The 17267-nt window shown below is 43.5% G+C and overlaps 1 protein-coding gene across 1 annotated transcript in view; it reads right to left on the minus strand.

Annotated features, from left to right (window-relative positions):
• SH3RF2 (SH3 domain containing ring finger 2) overlaps positions 1–17267 on the minus strand; it is a 145214-nt gene continuing 127947 nt past the window's right edge. Inside the window, exon 11 of the mRNA XM_023227045.1 lies at positions 1–3316. The gene's annotated coding sequence lies outside the window, so the exon portion shown is untranslated. The remainder of the gene's footprint in view (positions 3317–17267) is intronic.

The following is a 17267-nucleotide window of genomic DNA, read 5'->3' on the forward strand; positions in this document are numbered from 1 at the left end:
TTAAATGAAAATAAACATTTTATTGTTTCATGCTAAAAGACGTATTAGGCTTCACACACTTACAGCTGGGAACAATGTACGTTTTTGGCAAAGGAGACTCGAGTAACCTCTACACGTTCACACAGTTGACCCCTCCCTGCATGAAGAGCAGATGGTGTTTCATGCACAGATTTCTGGCACAGTTCTCCTCTCGTCTGATGTAAAGGGTGTGAGTGGACCTCTAGCCCCCTTTTCCCTTTTGCTTCTTCTGATCAGTCTCGGCGGTAAAGAGAAAATTTAGCACTTCATTAGGGCCACTAACCCAAGTCAGTCTCCGGACTCTGAAGCACTGAGTCGACCACAGAATCACAGAACATAAAACAGAATTAACATGTGGATAGTTTTTTGAAAACCAATGGTAGAAAGTGGTCCTGAAGGGAGGTGGCTTAGGGTCATGACTTCTGGTGTCTTCTAGAAGAACATGTTAAGTCCAGGAAAAAAGGACTTGAAAAAAAAATCTGTGCTTCCAGGAGAAACATTATCCAATGCTAGATATTGAAGTGAGAGACAATAACTCTGACATTAAACATTCCATTAGCACAGTTTTACAAAAAATGCAGAGTGCTACAAATTTGAGAGTTACCCAACAGTGAAGACACATTCTGTATGTTTTCTTCTTACTAGAAAATTCCAGACCGGGCGTGGTGGCTCACACCTGTAATCCCAGGATTTTGGGAGGTCGAGTGGGCAGATCACAAGGTCTGGAGATCGAGACCATCCTGGCTAACACGGTGAAACCCCATCTCTACTAAAAATACAAAACATTAGCAGGGCGAGGTGGCAGGCGCCTGCAATCCCAGCTACTCGGGAGGCTGAAGCAGGAGAATCGCTTGAATATGGGAGTCAGAGCTTGCAGTGAGCTGAGATGGCACCACTGCACTCCAGCCTGGGCGACAGAGTGAGACTCCGTCTCAAAAAAATGAAAATTCCTTTTGGTTTTCCAGGATACAAAGTGTGGAACAAATCCCTGATGACTCCATGTGGGTAAACAACACCAATACACATGCAACAGACATTTTACAGTAATCCATACAGATTATTACAAATTACAAAACCAGAAAACAAGCCCCTACACCTCTTGGCTTTACAGTGGAATATACTAAGGGAATAAGTTGCCAGCCCTAGAATGCTCTATTTTTTGGGATGAAGATACGAAAAGTTTGGAAGTCCTTAAGTGTCCACTGCCCTAAGCAATCATTTTTTTATGTATGTTGTATATGTAAGGTTTATTTATACAATATTCCATAATGACTAACACATACCCCTTTTATAAACATTATTCACATACATATTAACTCAGAGATTCTCTTTGGTCTATTAAAAACACTGTACTTAAAAAAATAAGCAGAGACACAAGAGTCTCTAGTTTTTCTGCTTATGCTTCCATGGAGGTGTGAATTTTTCTCTTTATTTTCTCCTTCCTCTTTTTACCCTTAACACCCTTTCCCCCTGACCCGAAGTGTAGTAATAAGAAACAATAATTCCGGGAGATGAAACTCAGATGTCACCATTAGCAAACTATTCTACTGCACATTTCCAGGTTGGCTTTTTGTGATCATTCAAGCCCATCCTTGCCTCCTCCCTGACATCCCCAACACTTTGTGGTCCTTGATCATTTGGAATCTGTATGCTGTGTTTTTAAAAATATCTGGTTTACTGGCTAAGCAGGTTCGAAGGAAGAGCTAAATCCTTATGAAACCCTCCACTATACCTCGTGGAAAGTTCCCAGAGACTTAGAAAACAGGATGTGTTTTTTAAAAAAATTAGGAGTGGTGGTTTAGGAGTGGTGGTTTCCTATTGCTCAATCGTAAGGCGGAAGCCAATGCATGAAGATGGAAATGTGACTAAGAGGGCTTTGAAGACAAGGTGTAAATAGCCAGTGTGCTCAATCACACCTCTTCCCTTCTCACCTGCCACTTAGCAGTTAAGCCAGAACTCTGGGGCTTCTGTTGGTGTGTTATCACTTCCTCCTGTGGTTAACGGAGAGAAGGGTATGGCTAAGAAGTCCGAATTATTCATCACATTAAAAGATGGCTGCCAGTTTAACCCCTGCATGTGAAAGTTTCACATAGAAGAAAACATTTCTGTAACCTGCAGATGCAATCGTTACTCCGATCCTGGTTTGGCTGATGCTGGTTCCTGTTTACAAGCAGGGCTGGATGCAAAACTGAGGATGCTTCAGTGTAAAATTAGGATCTGAACTTTAAAACAACCAACATATCCCAGTGATGCTGCACTTGTGTTATTGTCTTTGATAATCAGAGCAGCATGTGCTTTTAAAAATCAAATTCTTATTGATGTCTTAAGAGAGGAGGAGAAGATGAAAATACATGGTTCAAATAACATCAGGGTATTTATGAATTTCATTTATGTGAGCAATGTCTCTTGCAGGTTAGCACAGGTAATTTTAAAATTGTATTTTAGATTATAGCCTTTTTATTTAAAAAAAAACGAGTAGAATGTCTTCTAATGGCTTGTTCTTTATGATGACTTATTTATGAACATAAAGGATGCATGGTTATAAGTGATATTTATATCTTTCTGCTTGAAATAGCCTCTTTGTAAGCATTACAGTTTGGTATCTTTCATATAACATCATGAATTTTTTTCTTGTCTGAGACTCTTTATGTACCAAGTCTTTATTTCCTTGATCACTATGTTCTATTAGAAATCCCCGGGGTCAGAAGGTATCAGGGGGAAAAGACAGAATGGAAAAGAATGAAGATGTGGCAGAGGAATGCAGGATGCTTGGTGGGGAGTCAGGCTGGGGTGATGGCTAGGGGACATTGTGCTGAAGCATTGGCCTCTTCGGATTGAACACCAAAGAGAATATGTCATCTGCTGCATCACTCTAAATTTGATCTGGAGAGACAGGTCAGACCACAGAGCTGGAAGGCATTGGATGTCCTGTCTTGTCATTTGTTAGGTGCCAAGCTGTGAGAAATTAGCAAGATAAAGTTTGGCTTTGACAACAGCAGTGAGTAACAGAGGGATGGGAGTCTGGTGTAACCTGTAGCAACACATGACTCACTTGCTTTTCTCCATTCTGGCCCACTACCCATTAATACTGCGGGTGAAGACAGATTTGCTCTTCCTCCTATTACTCTGCTGTCTTGGAGGCCAGACTGTTGGTATCCCTGTACCATTTCTGATGTTCAAGGAACATCATGCAGTCCACAAACTCTCTATTGAGCAGTTTCCATCCCGGCAGATCGTTTGCTGTCTTCTGCATCCCAGTTGTCAGGAACTCGTCCTGGGAAGATGACCAAAGCAGGCTCTGTAAAGTAAAAAGGATTTCAGAATCTGTTGTGTGCGAATGCAGTTGGGAAGAACTATAATTCTTCAGAATTCTTACACCTTTTGGGCAGAAAGTCATCTTCTCACAGAAGAGATGCTGTGTTCTTCTGAGTGCATCGTATCAGGAGGCACACAGTGTCTGTTTCCCCATTGCTGGTGATGCTAACTTTGGTGTTTTGGTTAAGGTGATTGTCTACTGTAAAGTTGTGATTTTTTTTTATCTTCTGTGACTAATAAGTATCTTGCGAGCAGATATTCTGAGACTTTTCAAGTTTTCATCCACTAGTTTTAATATTCATTCATGGTTATTGCCTGAACCAATTATTACTGAGTGGTTGCCAAATGGTTTTTTTTTTTTTAATTCCATAATTCCTTTTACACTTAGAGGTTGGCACTTGACCATAAGGGAGAGCTTTTCCTTCTCCCACATTTATTTATTTATTTATTTATTTATTTATTTATATACATATAGGCTCAGGGATTCCTATTTCATTCTATGGGTTATCATCCGTTACTGCCAAGCCCCCTTCTCCTGCTCTAAACCCTGAATCTGATGAAGAAGAAATAACAGGCAAACACATATTGAGATACATTCCATAAAACAAATGGCTTATACTATTCAAAATTCCAAGACCATGTAAGAAAATGAATCTTGAGGAACTGCTCCACATTAAAGGAAACTAAAGAGGTGTGACAACTACATGCAAGATGTGGTCTTGAAAGGGATCCTAGAAAAGACTTGTGAAATAATTTTTCTATAAGGGAAAATAGGACAATTAAAAAAATAGTAAGGCAATTGAATAAGACCTGTAGACTAGTTAATAGTACTATGTCAGCATTGATTTCCTGATTTTCCTGATTTTGTTAGGGTTATGTAAGAGCATATCCTTATTTTAAAAAAATATACACTGAAATGTTTAGGGATAAGTGGGCATTTAGTCTCTAACTTATTCTCAAATGGTCCAGAAAAAATAAAAATGAACCTGGTAAAATGTTAACTTTTGGGGAACCTAGTGGGAGAGTTTACAGGAATTCTTTGCACTATTTTAGCAAACATTTATAACAGTCTGAATTTATTTCAACAATAAAAAGTTAAAATCCATGAGCCTCTAGAATTTCTCTGAGGTCTCAAATATTGTATTTTGATGACCAAACTCAGCCTGCAGTCCTAGGATCCTCACACATGGAATCAATAGCCTCCCCTCCCTGGCCAATCTCTCGCCTCCTTTCTCTTCCTGGGCTGAGGATGCTCCAGAGGAAAGTGCAGCCAAACCTGTCAGGCAGTGCCTTGTGAGGTGAGGGCAGGTGGTTTGATTGCACATAACAGGAGGTTGTTCTTTATGACTTTCTTGCATGACTCTTGGCCCTTCTGAGTACAAATAAAGTCCACACTAACCATGCTGGAGGAGGAAAGGAGAAAGCTAAAAGGATGATGGGAAATTGGTTCGATAATTTTCTATCTCCTGTCCAATTTTCTTTCATCTAGACCCTGATTTCTTTTCTGTCCAGGGACTCGTGCTGATGTAACAGGCTAGTTTTCTCTTTGGGGAAACTTTAAAAATGATCACAGCCTGATTCTTTGTGGGGGTGGTATGGAACAGTCAGATCTTACAAGCCATTTGTGGAAGTCTTATCACATCAATTTGGGGAGTCTTACCTAAACTCCCAACTTATGAAGGCAGAACTAAGATCTGCGGCTCCAGAGACCCAATGTACCAGAGAAGCCCCAGCTTTCAAGCAGGCAACCACATTTGGGCTCAAAACTGACTTGCTCTGAGCTCCCAGTACCTGCAAATGCAATGCAGCACTTCCTCATTAGCTAATGTGCTCCACTCAGCACAACAGCAAGTAAGAGCTGTCAGAGGCTCTAGGTGGCTGCTTTGCATTCAGCGGGAGAAACAGGCATTCTGTGATTACGAGGATGCATTCTGTGTCTCACCATGTCAATAAATTACACATGATTTGGAGTTATGTTGTCTTCACTACACACCACTGAACATGGGCGGGGGTTTCATTTGGTTATTCACCAATTTTAGCCCTCAAAAGGAAGGCAGTCTGCCTTAGACATATCCTGCCTCTCCTCCCTGTGCCTAGGTTGGTGCCAGTGCTGATACGGGGTGTCCACCTATGGAGAACGTTCAACCTGTTAATATCACAGTGGGCTCAGAGATGGCCGCTTTGATCTGTATTATCAGTCTTGGTGTCGGCAGCTGTGAAAATGTCCCTCCCGGATTACAGCTTCTGCATTCCAAGCCAGTAGCAGTGGTTTGTTTGCTCTTTTTAACTACATTTATTGTGATGGAACATTTCTGAGAACAAGTGCAGGGGCAGGGAAGTAATAAGGAAGCTACTGCCAAGGGAAAGCTGGCTGCCACATTAATCTGACCTTCCAGGTTGTGCTAAATGATGTAGAAAGAACTTCAACTCCAAGATCAACTGACATTTTAATAGGCACCCCAAAAATCCCATCAATGGTAGGAGGTGTGACTTTTCCTAGGCTGGCATTGTGCAGTATGAAGTAGCAGCCCTTATTAGTACTGTGTCTACAGGCCAGGGGGTTTGGGATTAGGCAGGTAATAATTCTTTGTTTACTGACTACTCAGAAGACAAGTCTATTTGAAGTAAAAAACAAAAACGAAAACATCACCAAACCCCCCTGATGTCTGGAGATAGCTTTTTCATCCAATCTTTTTTTTTAGATGGAATTTCACCCTTGTCCCCCAGGCTGGAGTACAGTGGCGCGATCTTGGTTCACTGCAACCTCTGCCTCCTGGGTAGCTGGGATTACAGGTGCCCACCACCATGCCCAGCTAATTTTTGTATTTTTAGTAGAGATGGGGTTTCGCCATGTTGGCCAGGCTGGTCTCGAACTCCTGACTTCAGGTGATCCACCTGCCTTGGCCTCCCAAAGTGCTAGTATTACAGGCATGAACCACTGTGTCTAGCCTTTCGCTCAACCTTAATTGAAGTGGAAAGCAGTTAGCAGCCACAGACTGGAGCCAGATTGCCTGGGTTTATTTCCAAACTCCACAATTCCTAGCCTTGTGACCCTATGGAAGTTTCTTAATCTCTCTAGGTCTTAGTTTCTACCAGTAACATGGGAGTAGTAACAGTATTTATTTTGTCTGTTTGTGGGAGTTTTAAATAAGTCGATGTTTGATATCAGTAAAGCACATAGAACAGTGTCTGACACATAGCAGAGACTCTATAATTGTTGGCTCAAAATTATTATTATGGATTAAAATACCTCCTGAAGGCTATTTCTTGTGATCCTGCTTCGTAATTATCTCAAAGAACAGAAAATCCTACAGGTAGAAACAGGTCATTAAACAGTGGCTGTCACACTTGTTACTAGAATTTCTTCTGTCCTAAAAACCTGTCCCAGTTTCCTAAGTTGAGTTCTATAAATTTTACATTCCTATCTATCAAAGGATAATAATGGACAGTAACAAAGATAATAATACCTTAGTATTTATTTTGTATGGTGTTGTGAGATGTCTTCTATTATTATTCCCTTTATATAGATGAGAAAACTGAGACTCAGATAGGTGAAGTGACTTGCCTAAAGTCACACAGCAAGTCACACTTTAGATACAACTCAGGTGTTCCAAATCTATATCCTGGGCTCTGAAATACTGTGCCAGAGAAAGGTTGGGGGAGCGAGGGGCAGAGAGAAAGAGAGAGAGAGGCCAGAGGGCTAAAGGGAGGAAGAGAAGAGACTCACAACTAGTAATAAGTATTTTCTGAATGAGTAAATGGGTGCAGAAATTCGATAACTATACCCTAATGATAACAAAGGAAATGATATTTTATGTCTCATGTATACAATTCCAAACAACCATTTTGGCTGCTTTTTTTTTTTTTTTAAGATGTCAGTTTGCTTTTTGTTTGCTGTATAGTTACTGCTTTAAAGAGCTGTGAGGGCCAATTCCTCTAAAGATGAGTTCTTAAGATCTCACAGTCCTGAATGCTAGTGCCTAAGCCAAGTCCCTTGTTTTAGAGACTGGGAACAGGGTGGAGAAAAGGGCGGTAATTTGTCTCTCCGTTTGTAATAACTCCAGTAACATCTTCCTTATGTTCATCCTTCCTATGACAGGCCTTCTTGTCAGGATAAAAGGGAATTCACTTATTCTCCAATTGTTCATTGTATGACCAAAAATGTTTGATAAATGAAAGACTGCTAGTGGCGGTGAAACCCCGTCTCTACTAAAAACACAAAAAATTAGCCAGGCGTGGTGGCGGGTGCCTGTAGTCCCAGCTACTCGTGAGGATGAGGCAGGAGAATGGTGTGAACCTGGGAAGCGGAGCTTGCAGTGAGCCTAGAGCACGTCACTGCACTCCAGCCTGGGTGACACAGCGAGACTCCGTCTCAAAAAAAAAAAAAAGAATGTTAATGGAACCTACCCCATGGAGTGTTTCCTGGACAGGTTGAGCTTGTTCCTGCTCTTCCCACTATGCTGCGTGTCTGGTTCCTTCTTAGTCTTTAGGTCTCAACTCGAATGTCATCCCTTTGGAGAACCTTCCCTGGTCACCCTATGTAATATAGCTTATGCCCCTCAGCCATACTCTGTCCCATCACTTTGTTTCTTTCATAACATCTGACATGTAGAAATTCTCCTGCTTGTTTACCATTTACTCCCTTCCTGCAGATAGGAACCTTATCTGTGTTGTTCACTGCTGTATCCCAACTGTATGGAACAACACCTGGCACACAGCCCATAGTGGATGCTCAGTTGATATCGTTGAATGAAAAATGAAGAAATGAATGAAGTGACATTGATTTTTGCCCAGGAAGAAAACATTCTGCGACTTTAAACGGAGATGGAGTGAGAGCAGCACTTGCCTGGAGCCCATAGGTCATAATGGACGCCTAGCGGGGGTTTAATCAGTACATGCATTTTCTGAACTACAAAGTGTGCCAGGGACATTTAATTTCTGTTAATTGGCACCAAGGAGGAGGGGTTGTTATCGAAATCACCAGCCAGCTGGAAGCATGTCTGTGTCAGACCTATTTGCAAATTAGAATGGACATTTCATAAACCGTGTCAACCTTGGAAAGCAGCAAGTGCCCAGAGGGGCAACACCAATGTGCTTGCTGGCTGTATCTGGGGGTGCACACAGCCCTAAATCTGCAACCTTCAGCAGATGAGGCGGTGAGGTGGTGGGGACCACCAGATGAGAAAAGCTTGGCGAGGATTACGGCATAAAATGCATTTTAAAATCATTGTCATATTGCTCCAGCCCTGGCACCACTGACCAGCTTATCTGAAAGGTCAGAGAACAAAGAAAGTGAGATTTCTCATCCTTCAGAGCTGGCCCCACCTTTACTACTAGTTGCCCTGGACAAGTGATGTATCCTCCGAGCTTCAGCTGTTTGATCTATACGTAGGGGAGAATAACACAACTCGTGGGGGCCTTGTGAAGATTAAGTGAGAAAAACGAATGTAAATAACGATAATGGTAGTGAGCATTACAGTATTTTCTTGTGCTGGGCATTGTGCTAATGACTATTTACATTGTCTCACTTCATCCCCACCAAACCATTAATTGTGCTTTTGCACAATTAATACCTGCATTTTACAAGGGAAGGAACTACAGGTTGGAAAAGTTAAATGCCTTGGCCATGGTGACACATCAAGGAAACATGGGGCCTGTGTTTGGATTCAGGTCATCTGACTCCACTGGGCTCTTAGCAACCCTGTAGTAACAAACCCTCTAAGGGATTCACAAGGTACCTGGCATTTAGCCCACAACTAATGGATGGCAGCTAGTAAGAGATTCTGTTCTTTTTTTTTTTTTTTTTTTTTGAGACGGAGTCTCGCTCTGTCGCCAGGCTGAAGTGCAATGGTACAATCTCAGCTCACTGCAACCTCTGCCTCCCGGGTTCATGCCATTCTCCTGCCTCAGCCTCCCAAGTAGCTGGGGCTACAGGCGCCCGCCACCATGCCTGGCTGATTTTTGTATTTTTAGTAGAGACGGGGTTTCACCATATTGGCCAGGCTGGTCTCAAACTCCCGACCTTGTGATCTGCCCGCCTCAGCCTCCCAAAGCGCTGGAATTACAGGCGTGAGCCACCATGCCCGGCCTGAGATTCCATTCTTATATTTAGCATTCTTCCTGTTCATCCTGCTTTCAAGCCTATGTCATCTTGCAAATTTCTCCAACAGCTACCACTTCTGGGTCCCCTTCTGCATACCAACATCTGGCCTCGCCTCACTCGATTTTCCCAGTCACAGTGTGAAGTGCTGATTATTGCTCCCACTTTTCTGATAAGTAAAGAAAGGCTCAGAGAGGTTTGTTAACTTGGTCCAAGGTCAGACAGCTGACACGTGGGGTCAGGATTTGAACTCAGGGATGTATGACTCCAGAGTCCAGGCACTCCCCTCTTCATGTCACATTTCTCTGTGCTGCTCATTTTTCAAAATCTTTCTTCTTCACAAAGCTCTCTTGACAACTAAAACACTCTCATTGTTCTCCCCTCTCACTTCTGTCTGATAAAGCCTAGCTTGCCGTTGTACTCTTTGTTTTGAATTGTGCCTCTACATCTACATAAATGGTAATAGCTACCATTTATTGAGCACTTCTATGTACCCAATACCGTACTCAGAGCTGGACATGCCTGAACTTGTTTAATCCTGCTGAGAACTCTATTAGGAGGTGCATGGTCTGATCCTCATTTTACAAATGAGAAAACTGAGGTCTAGGGACATGTCACTTTTCCAAGTTTCTTTAGTTATTTGCCAAAGGAAACATAGCCAGTAACAAAGCTGTGAGAAAGCCCCAGGTGATCCAGTTCCAAATCTCATCATCCCAGCTATTATATTAATTACTTCTCCAGATCTTGTGACATTCTAGTGGACTGGGAATATAGCTGGTCCTTGACTGATGCTTTTAGTTCTCTGTTGGAGGCCCCCATAACAAAGAAGTCCTAAGCTCCAAAACTTGCCAACATCTAAAAACAACTTAAGCTTAAAAAAGAATTCAGCTTATAAATAGCATGTGCAGAACAGAATATTTAGAAATGTGGTTCTGATATCTAAAATTAGCCTTCCCTTCAAAAGAGTATCACCCCTTCTGACTGATGTTTCATTCCTTGTCATGGAAGCTAGTGCTATCTCTCTCTAGCTGTGACTGACATGTCCTCTTTGTGCAATGTCATCCTCTACCCTCTCCTTGACAGAGACATAAGACATCTCTTACAGAATTGGAGAGAAGGTGGTGATGGGGCTAGCAGGAATCTGGGTACCACCTTTTGAAGGCACTATTTATTTGAATTCCTTTTTGGACCTCCAGGCCTGTTTTAGCTGCCTCCGTACATTGTGACTCAAGCTTCCTTTCTATTTATTTGTGAGGGTCTCCTGAATGCAAATAGCCTTCACAATCCTCTTGGATGGTCAGGGAGTTGTGATTCTTATGGGAAGGTCATTAGGATGGTGCTAGCCTCCAGGACATGTGTGACCTACAGCAGTCGAACCCCGACATCAAAAATGGCTTTCATCAAGTCAGTCGGTCATGCTAGCACTAATTGCAAGAGCATTAACACAAAATGCACACAGTGCACAAAACAGCCTCTGCAGATATCTTTTGCCTTTCTCCCTAGGTCTTGGCTGGCATTCTTTTAGTCCTTATCAGGCTGCAGCTCTTGTCCATCCAGCAGTGACCCCATTTGCCTAATTAGCTTGCATATGTGGGTGTGTATCTACCCCCAAAGGAAATTGCATTTGAACTTTGGATAAACACCAGCAAGGAACACTGGAAGAAGATGTCAGCTCTCTGAGCCCTTTTGTTCCTGCAGAGGAGATGGAAGTGGGGGTCATTTTGGAAATCATATCCCTCTTCTTGTGGAACTCTGCTCTGTATCATTTAGAGTGAGGACAGGCAAAACCAGAAATAATCTCACGAAGACAGAGCGACCTGGGGAATGCAAAATGATCACTGTGTTTTGATGTCAATGACCCAGAACCACATTGCAAGCTTCAGTTCTTTTTCAAGTGGTTTGGCTGTGTCTGGTAACTCTTGGAGCAGCGGTAGATTTGCTTTTTGGATTTCTTTGTGCATAAAACCCTCAGTTATCTTACTTCCCACCCCTACTTGTTGGAGAGCAAGACCTAACCTCATGGTTTTTTTCTGGGAGGGCTTGACCCTCTGTGATAAAACCTCCTCCATCTCCATCCCCGTCCTAGCTAGCTCAGCAGCACATCTCATTTGTCCATGCCCTCCAATCTCAACCATGTTGATAGTTGCCATTGAAGAAGAGGGATTAAGGTTTTGGCTTAGAGTCCTGGGTTCCAGTCCTTGTTGCCTTGGACAGGTCATTTGACCTCCGAGCCTCAATTCTAATCTTTAAAATGAGAAAATAGCAGTACTTCTGTCATAGGGTTGGTAAAATTAAATGACACAATGTATGTAGCATGTAAAGTGCTTGGCATATAGTAGGTGCTTGATACATGACGGCAATTATTGCTGGATGAGGAGTCAGAGTTGTTATTATTATTTTTTTTTCAGTTTCCATTACACCTCAAACTAGTTTTGTGATCTTAAGCTAGGAATTGAAACATTCTGAGTCTCAGTTTTCTGATCTGTAGTCTGGAGACAAAAATAGCATTCCCGGGCCAGGTGTGGTGGCTCACACCTATAATCTCAGCACTTTGGGAGGGTGAGGCAGGCAGATCGCTTGAGCCCAGGAGTCTGAGACCAGTCTGAGTAACATAGCAAAAGCCTACCTCTACAAAAATACAAAAATTAGCCGGGTGTGGTGACACATGCCTGTAGTCCCAGCTACTTGTGGGGGTGAGGTGGGAGAATCTTAAGCTGGGGCTGTTGAGGGTGCAGTGAGCCGAGATTGTGCTACTGCACTCCAGACTGGGTGAGGGGAATGAGACCTTGTCTCAAAAAACACACAAAAATAAACAAGCATTTCCCTGCATACTCACAAGGTTCTTGTGATAATTTATTAAAAGATTAACAGCAGCAGCAGCAGCAAGATCTCATTTCAGTTTCAGATTCTGAGAAGCTGCTTTTGGTTTCTGGTTTTATGGTTGGCTACCTTGAGGTCCCGGGCAAGGCCCAGAGGAGAGTTACTTTAAAAGCCCCCAAATCACTTAAAAGCAATTTGGGCATGGCCACAGCCTGTATTTCCCCATTCAGAAGCAACAAGGTCTCCCAAAACAGGTGTAGTTGGAAAAATTCTTGTCAAAATTCCTCCAAACCAGGATTCTCAAAACCAGACATATTGGTGCATCAACATCAGTTCCCAGCAATGAATCAAAGCCTTAGAATCTGAGGCACAAAAGCCAGATGGGAGCTCAAATCTTCAAGCAGAGTATCTATGGCCTTAGGTTGCAATATTTGCTTTGAGTAGTGTTTACCAAATATCTCTACGGGTTGCACTAAAAATTCCACATGGTACATGTGTGGGAGGATTACATGGGAAAGGTAAGTGCGGGATGCAGGGTAGTGGTTGTGAGGGAAGTTGTGGGGAGGGGAAGAAAGGAATGGGATTGGGAGAGGCACACAGTGGACCTCAGTGATATTGACAATTACTATTTTTAAAAAAGCTGGGTGGCAGGTATATGGTTATTTTTATGATCCTGTATAATTTCATATCTGTGAAGCATTTAATAATAAAAAGGGGAGAAAAGCAGAAAGGAGGCCCCAAATCCAGAAAAAATTAATAAGGAACAAACAACACTCTATGAGGGCTGTATCTATTTTCATCTCTCCCGTCAACCACTGTATCTCCATTGCTTCTCACAGAGCCTGGTCCAGAGTGGGTGATGGATCACTGCTGTTGAGTGAATAGATGGATGGATGGCTGCATCTGTAACCTCCTCCATGCCCCCTCCATCATCCCCCACCATCTTTGACTTGATGGCACACCTTAGATCCCACTTTGCTGCCTTGTGTTTGTCAAAGTGTAGATCAGTGGGCAGAGGGCCTCCTGGGAACACTGTTCCTGCTTTGGTCTAGGACATAATCTAGGCCTGGAAAACGGTCTGCTTGATCATTTAACATTGATCTATTTCAAATAAAATGTCCTTGTATTATTTATTCTCCATGACATCGATTTGCTGCAAGGATCTTTGGAGTTAACGCCTCTGGTTTGGTCCTGCCTGCCAAACACATTACCTAAGTGACTGTCTTTCATGGTCATCTGAGAGGCTGCTGGAAGTGCAAGTACTATCTTCTCTTAGCGAAAGAGAGAAGCAGGGTCTTTTCTCTCAAGATATAAACAAGAGAAGCATCAGTGGCGGCAGCTGCTGGCCCAGCACTACCCCGTGCCAGCTTGCTAAGCACTTGGTCCCAGCTGGAGAGACTTGATAGGACTTTGCCGTTCTGCCTGCCACAGCTGTTCACTTCCCAGGAAGGGAGTCCAGAAGCTATGTGGCTGCCTGTGTGGTCAGACGTGGGTGAGAGGATAAGGATGGATGCTTGCTCCTCTCATGGAAACAGATCATTTCCGTACCTGCCAAACCAATGGCAGAGGAGCTGGGAAGCTCACAGGCATTGCTGAGGCCTTTGAAGGTGTTAGCTGAGAAAGGCAGACCAGCAAGCATGGAGCTGCCCTCCCTCCCATGCAGCGCCTTTCCTAGGCCAAGGACCAGGTGAAGGTGATTGTCAAGGGCTGGACAGTGGTCAGGAGTGGGCTGGGAGGAGTGCTGGGCTTATTAACAGAGCTCTTGGCTTCTGAGTGACCTCTCTGGGTCCTATGCTCTACTCCAGGGTCACCGTTAAGATATTTAGCAACCAGGAATGGCATAGGCACCGGCCAATTGGAATGGAGAAGGGCTTTATTGCTGGAAGTCTTAGCTGCACCTGGCCTGAGCTTTTAGGTGCTGGATGTTAGAGTGATGGGGAGCACCTGAGGGAAGGACCAGGTTGTGGGTGTGAGGAGGCCTTGGGGAGCTCAGAGCATCCACTGTTCACCTATTAGTACAAACTTCTTTTGACATTCTACCAACCAGTGTGGCCACACTCCTGCTGGATGTCAGGACTGAATGTTGGCTCTGCCATACCATATGAGAAAGGTGGATTGGAGCCTCACACTTTATGTGAATCAGAATCACTTAGGGATATTGTTAAAAGCACAGACACCCAGAACCCACCTCCAAACTACTGAGTGAGACTCCCTAGGGCCCAGGCCAGGCTTACTACACTCCTAAGACCTGACTGTCCTGGATCAGCTGATCCCTAAGTATTCAGCTGCGACTTTCTAGGGGGTTATGAGGACTTGAGAGATGGGGTCCAGCACAGTCTCTGGGGGGAATATGCCTAATTCAGGGGCAGGTCATGTGGGTGAGTGAAGCAGGTTGCTGTGATGCAGCACGTTGAAGAATGAATGTTCATTTATTTGAAGCCGCCTTGACCCTGATCCAGCGCCCTGGCTTGCTGCTGCCGGGGAAGGCAGGCCTGCTGTGGATGGACCCCCCTGACTTTTCAAGACAGACTGGAGGTCACTGAGCCATGATTTGAGTCAGTTCTGCATCTCATCAAGACACAGGTAGGGGTGCTGCTTTAAACTCTTCCTGCTCTGAAAGCCCTGTTCATGGAATGGGTGAAGGGTGAGGGTGAAGCGGGTTCCACACACAAAGGGAAAGAGACAAGTCCTAAGTAAAGATCTTGATGCTGCTCAATGGGACCATTTCCTCAGGTGTGGTCCTCAGGGTATGTCCCCAGCTGGGCATGATCCACCTTCCCCATTCAGATGTCTCCCGTTTTCCTCCAATCAAATCCTACTCTTAGCAGTTTTCATAGCACCAAAATGCCAGAGTCTAACCACAGGGCAAAGGGGCACTCTTCCTAGGTACTGTCTGAACCTTAGCTGAGGGGTGATGCTCTCACAAGATGGAATTTTCACCTTCAGATTTGAGGGGCTGGGGTTCTACCTGGGATCTCCGGAATGTTCCACAAGGGAATAAATTCCTCTAAGTATTAAGCTGATTTGGGTCCACTGCTACATTTAAACCCAAATGCTGAAGATCTTCTCCTGCTTGGAATACCCTTTTTCCCACCACTTTGTGTATCTGACTCTCTCTTGTCCTTCAGGACTCAGCTTAGACTCTGTTTTGACTTTCAAAACGAGTCTGTGTCAGTCTCCTTTTAGCACCACAGTCCTGGGCAGGCCCTTCTGTTAGAATTTCTTCACGTGAAATTTCAACAGCCTGCTTGCTTAAAAACATCCCAGTCTAAAATTTGTTAGGTGTTCATCATGCCAGTACTGTTTAAGTCACTTTGTATCATCATCTCAGATAATCCTCATAATATCCCAATGAGGTTGGCACTACACTGTATTATTCTTATGTAAGAAAACGAGGCTCTGAGAGATTAAGTAACTTGCCTGACATCCCATGGTCAGAAAGTGGTAAATGAAGACCTGAACTGTGTTTGCGCACAGCGGAGCGTTCTAGGCTCTTTCGCATTTGCAACTAAAAATGCACTCTGCTGCCTCCTGGCAGTCCAGAGTCAGTATCCTAAGGTCAAGGATGGGTTTTTGGTTCATGCAGCAAGTCCCAAGTTGGTCTCTGAAGTCAGACATTTTGAGACTGCATCCTTGCTCTGCCGTCATCTGTGGTTAACGTTCAAGCTTCAGTTTCCTTCTCTGAAATGGGGACAATCTACCTGCCTTATAGGGATATGGTGGAAATTACATGACAGGATGTGTTTATCATCTTCACTGCCTAGCATGTAGTAGATGTTAAAAACATGTTGGGGCTGGGTGTGGTGGCTCATGCCTGTAATCCCACACTTTGGGAGACCAAGGCATGGGGAGGCGAAGCCGAGGAGTTTGACTCTAGCCTGGGCAACATAGTGAGACTTCATCTCTACAAAAAATAAAACAATAAATTTACAAAGCATGTTGGTGGAATGAATGAGTTAAAGCTGCCAGTGAAGCCAACTTTTACTTGGAAAAAACATCCTTTGCCCCTTTAAAGCCCTCTTAAAACTCCAAAAGGTGGGATTTGCTTTGGGAGAGGGTGAGTTGGATGCTGTACGTGGGTGAAGAGGCTGGAGGGAGTGGAGGTGGCAAGGTTTGGAGTTGTTTGCATCTCTCAGAGAGGTTATCCCATAGAGATAATAAATAGACAGTGGGAAGAATATTTCATTTCATTTGGAAGGCATGGACATCTCCCTCCATTCCATCTAAGCACCCTGCTTGTCGGCCATAAAACTTAAAAATTAACTGGATACATTGCCACTGAGGAATAGACTAAATATTTGGTCAGCCAGTCATGCCATATCTCTGCCACTCTGAGTGTAGAGTAGACGGCTAAACATTGCCAAACTCATTGAGAGTGCTTTTTGTTGAAGATGAGGTATAGGTACTTATACTTTGACCAGTCACACAATGCCTCCCTGTTCTTGGACTTTATCTCATTTCTCCATCTGGATTATTATATGTAGTTCAATGAGGCACGGATTTGGGCATGTTGATTTTGTGGAACTAATGGGTCAATATCTCATGTTTGTTTGAGTCCACAAATGTGAGATACTGACCCAAAGTTTGTGAGATATGGACCCAAACATGATTGAGATCGTTAGAACAACGTGCTATCATGTTGGCTCTACCAGTCCCAAAGGTCTGACACAATGGCAGTATTTTATTGGAGGAGTATGGTTTGGTTTTGTTTTATTAAGGTCTGGAAAAAGTCTGTGGACAATTCCATTTGCCGAGTGTGTGTGGGTGTGTAAAAGACACATGTTTTGAATCCCATGACCTTCAAGAACTATCTAGGGGAAAGGTCTAATTAGACATGTCTTTCTCCCTCCCTTCCTTCCTTCCTTCCTACCTTCCTTCCTTCCTTCCTTCCTTCCTTTCTCTCTTCCTTTCTTTCTTTCTTTCTTTTTCTTTCTCTCTCTCTCTCTTTCTCTTTCCCTCCCTCCCTCTCTTCCTTCCTTCCTTCCTTCCTTCCTTCCTTCCTTCCTTCCTTCCT

This window comes from Piliocolobus tephrosceles, chromosome 4, assembly GCF_002776525.5.
Source record: "Piliocolobus tephrosceles isolate RC106 chromosome 4, ASM277652v3, whole genome shotgun sequence".
Lineage (NCBI taxonomy): Eukaryota > Metazoa > Chordata > Mammalia > Primates > Cercopithecidae > Piliocolobus > Piliocolobus tephrosceles.